The following is an 11002-nucleotide window of genomic DNA, read 5'->3' as shown; positions in this document are numbered from 1 at the left end:
CCTGGGTACTCCACTCCCCGAACCGGAACACCAATGTAGGGCCACTGAGACAGACGGGTCGGCTAGATCTCGCACGAACGGAGCGCGGCTGAAGCTTGTCATCAAAACGGGGATAACCGTTTCCGACAGGGGCTCCCCCGATAGAGGCAAATCCACATGGGGCGGGAAGAACCGTCCGTCTGAACACCGACCAATGGCCGGCCGACAGGGGCCCTCCCAGGTGGAAATAGATTGCAAATCGGTCAGAAGATGTAAAACAGGCTCGACAACAGAGGACAACCATGGATACGCAACATGTTGGAAGTTAGGGACAGACACATTCATGGGACAAGCACCATGGTCATGGAGGACCCAAACCCACAAGGTGATAGCTGGGATAGAGCACCTGTCCAAGACAGAGCTCAATATCCTCCCACCACCAAGCTGGGAAAATCGGATCAATACTTAGGACCAATCGGGCGCCGGAGGGATATGGTCCAAAGTACCCACGGTTCTGAGGGGCTTGTAACCCTCAAAAGTGTCCGTAAAGCTCTCCCTATTCGGCATGAGTAGTAATCATCAATCGGTCGCCGAGGGGATATGGACCGAACTACCATGGTTCCGAGGGACAAGCAACCCTCAGAAGTGTCCGTTTCGCATTTATTTAATCGGACTAGTAGTTTGCCACTATCCCCGAGCTTCTAGGCCATGGAAGTCGTGTTGTCAAAAACCAGGTTTCTGATTTCGCGCCGGTACCTGTCTGCCCCACATGGGCATGACTGTGTAAAGACGGGAATACGGAATTTACCGATCTTCACTGTGTTACTCACACAGTATATTTTTTTCCCCGTTCTCCCGTATGAAAATCCGGACCATAAAAAAAACACTTTAAACTTGAATAAATCGAAAAGTACAACTCCAATCCTGATGGGGGTTTTTTTGCACGAAATGGCACATATAAACGAACATTTCCATATAATTTAAACCGTTTTTCCATAAAAATTTATAATAGAAAATCGAGTTTGAAATTTTCGAAAAAAGTTCCCGGAACAGAAAAAAATAGTTACTGTAGATGCGACATTTTATAAACAGGGGATAATTGTTACCCATCACGAGAGAGGTTATGAGCCAAAATTTGGGAACTCTAGCCCCTCAGGAAGTATTTTTAATCATTATTTGAAAATTTCAGATTTTGGTCAAAAAAGTTACAAAGTGCCAACTTTTCAGTTCGCTTCAGAGACTAAGTCCAAACGGGCACCTGGTTTTATTTTGGGTTACCAGGACCATTTTTTAAAAACGGTTTTAAATACTTTTAAAGGGTATAGGGACCTCCATACCCACCCTGACAGCACCCTACTACGGGCCCAAGTCAATGGGGGCCGGCCTGGCTGATTTATGGAAGTTTGAAAAAATCTTCAGAAAATCTTCTATGTTTTTCTTCTCAGAAATTGCACTAAGTCCAAACTGGCACCTGGTTTTATTCTGGGTTACCACAACCATTTTTGAAAAACGGTTTTAAATACTTATAGAGGGTATAGGGACCTCCATACCCACCCTTAGAGCACCATCCTAAGGGCCCAACTCAATGAGATACAGCAAGAGGGAATTATATAGCTTTTCAAAAAATCTTCAGAAAAATGACTATGTTTTTTCTTGTCAGAAAATCGGCTATGTTTTTTCTTCTCAGAAATTGCATTATGTTTTGGTGGGGACGTGTCCGTAGCATTTGGGTTACCAGGGGTGAAATTTTACAACTGTTTTAAATACTTTTAAAGGCCATCACCACCCCCAGGACACCTGTTTCAGCACCCCACTGTGGTCCCAAGTCAGTGGGATGAAGAATGAGTGTTTTATGGAAGTTTTTAAAAATCCTCTGAAAATATTCTATGTTTTTTCTTCTCAGAAATTGCACTATGTTTTGGTGGGGACGTGTCCGTAGCATTTGGCTTACCAGGGGTGACATTTTTAAAAGGCTCTAAATCTCTTTTAAAGGCCATCACCACCCCCAGGACACCTGTTTCAGCACCCCACTGCTGTCCCATGTCAGTGGGATGAAGAATGAGTGTTTTATGGAAGTTTTTAAAAATCCTCTGAAAATATTCTATGTTTTTCTTCTCAGAAAATCGGCTATGTTTTTTCTTCTCAGAAAATATTCTATGTTTTGGTGGGGACGTGTCCGTAGCATTTGGGTTACCAGGGGTGACATTTTATAACTGTTTTAAATACTTTTAAAGGGTATAGGGACCTCCATACCCACCCTGACAGCACCCTACTACGGGCCCAAGTCAATGGGGGCCGGCCTGGCTGATTTATGGAAGTTTGAAAAAATCTTCAGAAAATATTCTATGTTTTTCTTCTCAGAAAATCGGCTATGTTTTTCTTCTCAGAAATTGCACTATGTTTTTGGGTTACCACAACCATTTTTGAAAAACGGTTTTAAATACTTATAGAGGGTATAGGGACCTCCATACCCACCCTTAGAGCACCATCCTAAGGGCCCAACTCAATAAGATACAGCAAGAGGGAATTATATAGCTTTTCAAAAAATCTTCAGAAAATATTCTATGTTTTGGTGGGGACGTGTCCGTAGCATTTGGGTTACCAGGGGTGAAATTTTATAACTGTTTTAAATACTTTTAAAGGGTATAGGGACCTCCATACCCACCCTGACAGCACCCTACTACGGGCCCAAGTCAATGGGGGCCGGCCTGGCTGATTTATGGAAGTTTGAAAAAATATTCAGAAAATATTCTATGTTTTTCTTCTCAGAAAATCGGCTATGTTTTTCTTCTCAGAAATTGCACTATGTTTTTGGGTTACCACAACCATTTTTGAAAAACGGTTTTAAATACTTATAGAGGGTATAGGGACCTCCATACCCACCCTTAGAGCACCATCCTAAGGGCCCAACTCAATGAGATACAGCAAGAGGGAATTATATAGCTTTTCAAAAAATCTTCAGAAAATATTCTATGTTTTGGTGGGGACGTGTCCGTAGCATTTGGGTTACCAGGGGTGAAATTTTATAACTGTTTTAAATACTTTTAAAGGGTATAGGGACCTCTATACCCACCCTGACAGCACCCTACTACGGGCCAAAGTCAATGGGGGCCGGCCTGGCTGATTTATGGAAGTTTGAAAAAATCTTCAGAAAATATTCTATGTTTTTCTTCTCAGAAATTGCACTAAGTCCAAACTGGCACCTGGTTTTATTCTGGGTTACCAGAACCATTTTTGAAAAACGGTTTTAAATACTTATAGAGGGTATAGGGACCTCCATACCCACCCTTAGAGCACCATCCTAAGGGCCCAACTCAATGAGATACAGCAAGAGGGAATTATATAGCTTTTCAAAAAATCTTCAGAAAAATGACTAAGTTTTTTCTTGTCAGAAAATCGGCTATGTTTTTTCTTCTCAGAAATTGCACTATGTTTTGGTGGGGACGTGTCCGTAGCATTTGGCTTACCAGGGGTGACATTTTTAAAAGGCTCTAAATTACTTTTAAAGGCCATCACCACCCCCAGGACACCTGTTTCAGCACCCCACTGCTGTCCCATGTCAGTGGGATGAAGAATGAGTGTTTTATGGAAGTTTTTAAAAATCCTCTGAAAATATTCTATGTTTTTCTTCTCAGAAAATCGGCTATGTTTTTTCTTCTCAGAAAATATTCTATGTTTTGGTGGGGACGTGTCCGTAGCATTTGGGTTACCAGGGGTGAAATTTTATAACTGTTTTAAATACTTTTAAAGGGTATAGGGACCTCCATACCCACCCTGACAGCACCCTACTACGGGCCCAAGTCAATGGGGGCCGGCCTGGCTGATTTATGGAAGTTTGAAAAAATCTTCAGAAAATCTTCTATGTTTTTCTTCTCAGAAATTGCACTAAGTCCAAACTGGCACCTGGTTTTATTCTGGGTTACCAGAACCATTTTTGAAAAACGGTTTTAAATACTTATAGAGGGTATAGGGACCTCCATACCCACCCTTAGAGCACCATCCTAAGGGCCCAACTCAATGAGATACAGCAAGAGGGAATTATATAGCTTTTCAAAAAATCTTCAGAAAATATTCTATGTTTTGGTGGGGACGTGTCCGTAGCATTTGGGTTACCAGGGGTGAAATTTTATAACTGTTTTAAATACTTTTAAAGGGTATAGGGACCTCCATACCCACCCTGGCAGCACCCTACTACGGGCCCAAGTCAATGGGGGCCGGCCTGGCTGATTTATGGAAGTTTGAAAAAATCTTCAGAAAATATTCTATGTTTTTCTTCTCAGAAATTGCACTAAGTCCAAACTGGCACCTGGTTTTATTCTGGGTTACCAGAACCATTTTTGAAAAACGGTTTTAAATACTTATAGAGGGTATAGGGACCTCCATACCCACCCTTAGAGCACCATCCTAAGGGCCCAACTCAATGAGATACAGCAAGAGGGAATTATATAGCTTTTCAAAAAATCTTCAGAAAAATGACTAAGTTTTTTCTTGTCAGAAAATCGGCTATGTTTTTTCTTCTCAGAAATTGCACTATGTTTTGGTGGGGACGTGTCCGTAGCATTTGGGTTACCAGGGGTGAAATTTTACAACTGTTTTAAATACTTTTAAAGGCCATCACCACCCCCAGGACACCTGTTTCAGCACCCCACTGTGGTCCCAAGTCAGTGGGATGAAGAATGAGTGTTTTATGGAAGTTTTTAAAAATCCTCTGAAAATATTCTATGTTTTTTCTTCTCAGAAATTGCACTATGTTTTGGTGGGGACGTGTCCGTAGCATTTGGCTTACCAGGGGTGACATTTTTAAAAGGCTCTAAATTACTTTTAAAGGCCATCACCACCCCCAGGACACCTGTTTCAGCACCCCACTGCTGTCCCATGTCAGTGGGATGAAGAATGAGTGTTTTATGGAAGTTTTTTAAAATCCTCTGAAAATATTCTATGTTTTTCTTCTCAGAAAATCGGCTATGTTTTTTCTTCTCAGAAAATATTCTATGTTTTGGTGGGGACGTGTCCGTAGCATTTGGGTTACCAGGGGTGAAATTTTATAACTGTTTTAAATACTTTTAAAGGGTATAGGGACCTCCATACCCACCCTGACAGCACCCTACTACGGGCCCAAGTCAATGGGGGCCGGCCTGGCTGATTTATGGAAGTTTGAAAAAATCTTCAGAAAATATTCTATGTTTTTCTTCTCAGAAATTGCACTAAGTCCAAACTGGCACCTGGTTTTATTCTGGGTTACCAGAACCATTTTTGAAAAACGGTTTTAAATACTTATAGAGGGTATAGGGACCTCCATACCCACCCTTAGAGCACCATCCTAAGGGCCCAACTCAATGAGATACAGCAAGAGGGAATTATATAGCTTTTCAAAAAATCTTCAGAAAATATTCTATGTTTTGGTGGGGACGTGTCCGTAGCATTTGGGTTACCAGGGGTGAAATTTTATAACTGTTTTAAATACTTTTAAAGGGTATAGGGACCTCCATACCCACCCTGGCAGCACCCTACTACGGGCCCAAGTCAATGGGGGCCGGCCTGGCTGATTTATGGAAGTTTGAAAAAATCTTCAGAAAATATTCTATGTTTTTCTTCTCAGAAATTGCACTAAGTCCAAACTGGCACCTGGTTTTATTCTGGGTTACCAGAACCATTTTTGAAAAACGGTTTTAAATACTTATAGAGGGTATAGGGACCTCCATACCCACCCTTAGAGCACCATCCTAAGGGCCCAACTCAATGAGATACAGCAAGAGGGAATTATATAGCTTTTCAAAAAATCTTCAGAAAAATGACTAAGTTTTTTCTTGTCAGAAAATCGGCTATGTTTTTTCTTCTCAGAAATTGCACTATGTTTTGGTGGGGACGTGTCCGTAGCATTTGGGTTACCAGGGGTGAAATTTTACAACTGTTTTAAATACTTTTAAAGGCCATCACCACCCCCAGGACACCTGTTTCAGCACCCCACTGTGGTCCCAAGTCAGTGGGATGAAGAATGAGTGTTTTATGGAAGTTTTTAAAAATCCTCTGAAAATATTCTATGTTTTTTCTTCTCAGAAATTGCACTATGTTTTGGTGGGGACGTGTCCGTAGCATTTGGCTTACCAGGGGTGACATTTTTAAAAGGCTCTAAATTACTTTTAAAGGCCATCACCACCCCCAGGACACCTGTTTCAGCACCCCACTGCTGTCCCATGTCAGTGGGATGAAGAATGAGTGTTTTATGGAAGTTTTTTAAAATCCTCTGAAAATATTCTATGTTTTTCTTCTCAGAAAATCGGCTATGTTTTTTCTTCTCAGAAAATATTCTATGTTTTGGTGGGGACGTGTCCGTAGCATTTGGGTTACCAGGGGTGAAATTTTATAACTGTTTTAAATACTTTTAAAGGGTATAGGGACCTCCATACCCACCCTGACAGCACCCTACTACGGGCCCAAGTCAATGGGGGCCGGCCTGGCTGATTTATGGAAGTTTGAAAAAATCTTCAGAAAATCTTCTATGTTTTTCTTCTCAGAAAATCGGCTATGTTTTTCTTCTCAGAAATTGCACTATGTTTTTGGGTTACCACAACCATTTTTGAAAAACGGTTTTAAATACTTATAGAGGGTATAGGGACCTCCATACCCACCCTTAGAGCACCATCCTAAGGGCCCAACTCAATGAGATACAGCAAGAGGGAATTATATAGCTTTTCAAAAAATCTTCAGAAAATATTCTATGTTTTGGTGGGGACGTGTCCGTAGCATTTGGGTTACCAGGGGTGAAATTTTATAACTGTTTTAAATACTTTTAAAGGGTATAGGGACCTCCATACCCACCCTGACAGCACCCTACTACGGGCCCTAGTCAATGGGGGCCGGCCTGGCTGATTTATGGAAGTTTGAAAAAATCTTCAGAAAATATTCTATGTTTTTCTTCTCAGAAATTGCACTAAGTCCAAACTGGCACCTGGTTTTATTCTGGGTTACCAGAACCATTTTTGAAAAACGGTTTTAAATACTTATAGAGGGTATAGGGACCTCCATACCCACCCTTAGAGCACCATCCTAAGGGCCCAACTCAATGAGATACAGCAAGAGGGAATTATATAGCTTTTCAAAAAATCTTCAGAAAAATGACAAAGTTTTTTCTTGTCAGAAAATCGGCTATGTTTTTTCTTCTCAGAAATTGCACTATGTTTTGGTGGGGACGTGTCCGTAGCATTTGGGTTACCAGGGGTGAAATTTTACAACTGTTTTAAATACTTTTAAAGGCCATCACCACCCCCAGGACACCTGTTTCAGCACCCCACTGTGGTCCCATGTCAGTGGGATGAAGAATGAGTGTTTTATGGAAGTTTTTAAAAATCCTCTGAAAATATTCTATGTTTTAATTCTCAGAAAATCGGCTATGTTTTTTCTTCTCAGAAAATATTCTATGTTTTGGTGGGGACGTGTCCGTAGCATTTGGGTTACCAGGGGTGAAAATTTATAACTGTTTTAAATACTTTTAAAGGGTATAGGGACCTCCATACCCACCCTGACAGCACCCTACTACGGGCCCAAGTCAATGGGGGCCGGCCTGGCTGATTTATGGAAGTTTGAAAAAATCTTCAGAAAATCTTCTATGTTTTTCTTCTCAGAAATTGCACTAAGTCCAAACTGGCACCTGGTTTTATTCTGGGTTACCAGAACCATTTTTGAAAAACGGTTTTAAATACTTATAGAGGGTATAGGGACCTCCATACCCACCCTTAGAGCACCATCCTAAGGGCCCAACTCAATGAGATACAGCAAGAGGGAATTATATAGCTTTTCAAAAAATCTTCAGAAAAATGACTATGTTTTTTCTTGTCAGAAAATCGGCTATGTTTTTTCTTCTCAGAAATTGCACTATGTTTTGGTGGGGACGTGTCCGTAGCATTTGGGTTACCAGGGGTGAAATTTTACAACTTTTTTAAATACTTTTAAAGGCCATCACCACCCCCAGGACACCTGTTTCAGCACCCCACTGTGGTCCCAAGTCAGTGGGATGAAGAATGAGTGTTTTATGGAAGTTTTTAAAAATCCTCTGAAAATATTCTATGTTTTTTCTTCTCAGAAATTGCACTATGTTTTGGTGGGGACGTGTCCGTAGCATTTGGCTTACCAGGGGTGACATTTTTAAAAGGCTCTAAATTACTTTTAAAGGCCATCACCACCCCCAGGACACCTGTTTCAGCACCCCACTGCTGTCCCATGTCAGTGGGATGAAGAATGAGTGTTTTATGGAAGTTTTTAAAAATCCTCTGAAAATATTCTATGTTTTTCTTCTCAGAAAATCGGCTATGTTTTTTCTTCTCAGAAAATATTCTATGTTTTGGTGGGGACGTGTCCGTAGCATTTGGGTTACCAGGGGTGAAATTTTATAACTGTTTTAAATACTTTTAAAGGGTATAGGGACCTCCATACCCACCCTGACAGCACCCTACTACGGGCCCAAGTCAATGGGGGCCGGCCTGGCTGATTTATGGAAGTTTGAAAAAATCTTCAGAAAATCTTCTATGTTTTTCTTCTCAGAAAATCGGCTATGTTTTTCTTCTCAGAAATTGCACTATGTTTTTGGGTTACCACAACCATTTTTGAAAAACGGTTTTAAATACTTATAGAGGGTATAGGGACCTCCATACCCACCCTTAGAGCACCATCCTAAGGGCCCAACTCAATGAGATACAGCAAGAGGGAATTATATAGCTTTTCAAAAAATCTTCAGAAAATATTCTATGTTTTGGTGGGGACGTGTCCGTAGCATTTGGGTTACCAGGGGTGAAATTTTATAACTGTTTTAAATACTTTTAAAGGGTATAGGGACCTCCATACCCACCCTGACAGCACCCTACTACGGGCCCAAGTCAATGGGGGCCGGCCTGGCTGATTTATGGAAGTTTGAAAAAATCTTCAGAAAATATTCTATGTTTTTCTTCTCAGAAATTGCACTAAGTCCAAACTGGCACCTGGTTTTATTCTGGGTTACCAGAACCATTTTTGAAAAACGGTTTTAAATACTTATAGAGGGTATAGGGACCTCCATACCCACCCTTAGAGCACCATCCTAAGGGCCCAACTCAATGAGATACAGCAAGAGGGAATTATATAGCTTTTCAAAAAATCTTCAGAAAATATTCTATGTTTTGGTGGGGACGTGTCCGTAGCATTTGGGTTACCAGGGGTGAAATTTTATAACTGTTTTAAATACTTTTAAAGGGTATAGGGACCTCCATACCCACCCTGGCAGCACCCTACTACGGGCCCAAGTCAATGGGGGCCGGCCTGGCTGATTTATGGAAGTTTGAAAAAATCTTCAGAAAATATTCTATGTTTTTCTTCTCAGAAATTGCACTAAGTCCAAACTGGCACCTGGTTTTATTCTGGGTTACCAGAACCATTTTTGAAAAACGGTTTTAAATACTTATAGAGGGTATAGGGACCTCCATACCCACCCTTAGAGCACCATCCTAAGGGCCCAACTCAATGAGATACAGCAAGAGGGAATTATATAGCTTTTCAAAAAATCTTCAGAAAAATGACTAAGTTTTTTCTTGTCAGAAAATCGGCTATGTTTTTTCTTCTCAGAAATTGCACTATGTTTTGGTGGGGACGTGTCCGTAGCATTTGGGTTACCAGGGGTGAAATTTTACAACTGTTTTAAATACTTTTAAAGGCCATCACCACCCCCAGGACACCTGTTTCAGCACCCCACTGTGGTCCCAAGTCAGTGGGATGAAGAATGAGTGTTTTATGGAAGTTTTTAAAAATCCTCTGAAAATATTCTATGTTTTTTCTTCTCAGAAATTGCACTATGTTTTGGTGGGGACGTGTCCGTAGCATTTGGCTTACCAGGGGTGACATTTTTAAAAGGCTCTAAATTACTTTTAAAGGCCATCACCACCCCCAGGACACCTGTTTCAGCACCCCACTGCTGTCCCATGTCAGTGGGATGAAGAATGAGTGTTTTATGGAAGTTTTTTAAAATCCTCTGAAAATATTCTATGTTTTTCTTCTCAGAAAATCGGCTATGTTTTTTCTTCTCAGAAAATATTCTATGTTTTGGTGGGGACGTGTCCGTAGCATTTGGGTTACCAGGGGTGAAATTTTATAACTGTTTTAAATACTTTTAAAGGGTATAGGGACCTCCATACCCACCCTGACAGCACCCTACTACGGGCCCAAGTCAATGGGGGCCGGCCTGGCTGATTTATGGAAGTTTGAAAAAATCTTCAGAAAATCTTCTATGTTTTTCTTCTCAGAAAATCGGCTATGTTTTTCTTCTCAGAAATTGCACTATGTTTTTGGGTTACCACAACCATTTTTGAAAAACGGTTTTAAATACTTATAGAGGGTATAGGGACCTCCATACCCACCCTTAGAGCACCATCCTAAGGGCCCAACTCAATGAGATACAGCAAGAGGGAATTATATAGCTTTTCAAAAAATCTTCAGAAAATATTCTATGTTTTGGTGGGGACGTGTCCGTAGCATTTGGGTTACCAGGGGTGAAATTTTATAACTGTTTTAAATACTTTTAAAGGGTATAGGGACCTCCATACCCACCCTGACAGCACCCTACTACGGGCCCAAGTCAATGGGGGCCGGCCTGGCTGATTTATGGAAGTTTGAAAAAATCTTCAGAAAATATTCTATGTTTTTCTTCTCAGAAATTGCACTAAGTCCAAACTGGCACCTGGTTTTATTCTGGGTTACCAGAACCATTTTTGAAAAACGGTTTTAAATACTTATAGAGGGTATAGGGACCTCCATACCCACCCTTAGAGCACCATCCTAAGGGCCCAACTCAATGAGATACAGCAAGAGGGAATTATATAGCTTTTCAAAAAATCTTCAGAAAATATTCTATGTTTTGGTGGGGACGTGTCCGTAGCATTTGGGTTACCAGGGGTGAAATTTTATAACTGTTTTAAATACTTTTAAAGGGTATAGGGACCTCCATACCCACCCTGACAGCACCCTACTACGGGCCCTAGTCAATGGGGGCCGGCCTGGCTGA

This window comes from Salmo salar, chromosome 08 (genome assembly GCF_965601325.2).
Source record: "Salmo salar chromosome 08, fSalSal1, whole genome shotgun sequence".
Classification (NCBI taxonomy): Eukaryota; Metazoa; Chordata; class Actinopteri; order Salmoniformes; family Salmonidae; genus Salmo; species Salmo salar.
This window is presented reverse-complemented; position numbering follows the sequence as displayed.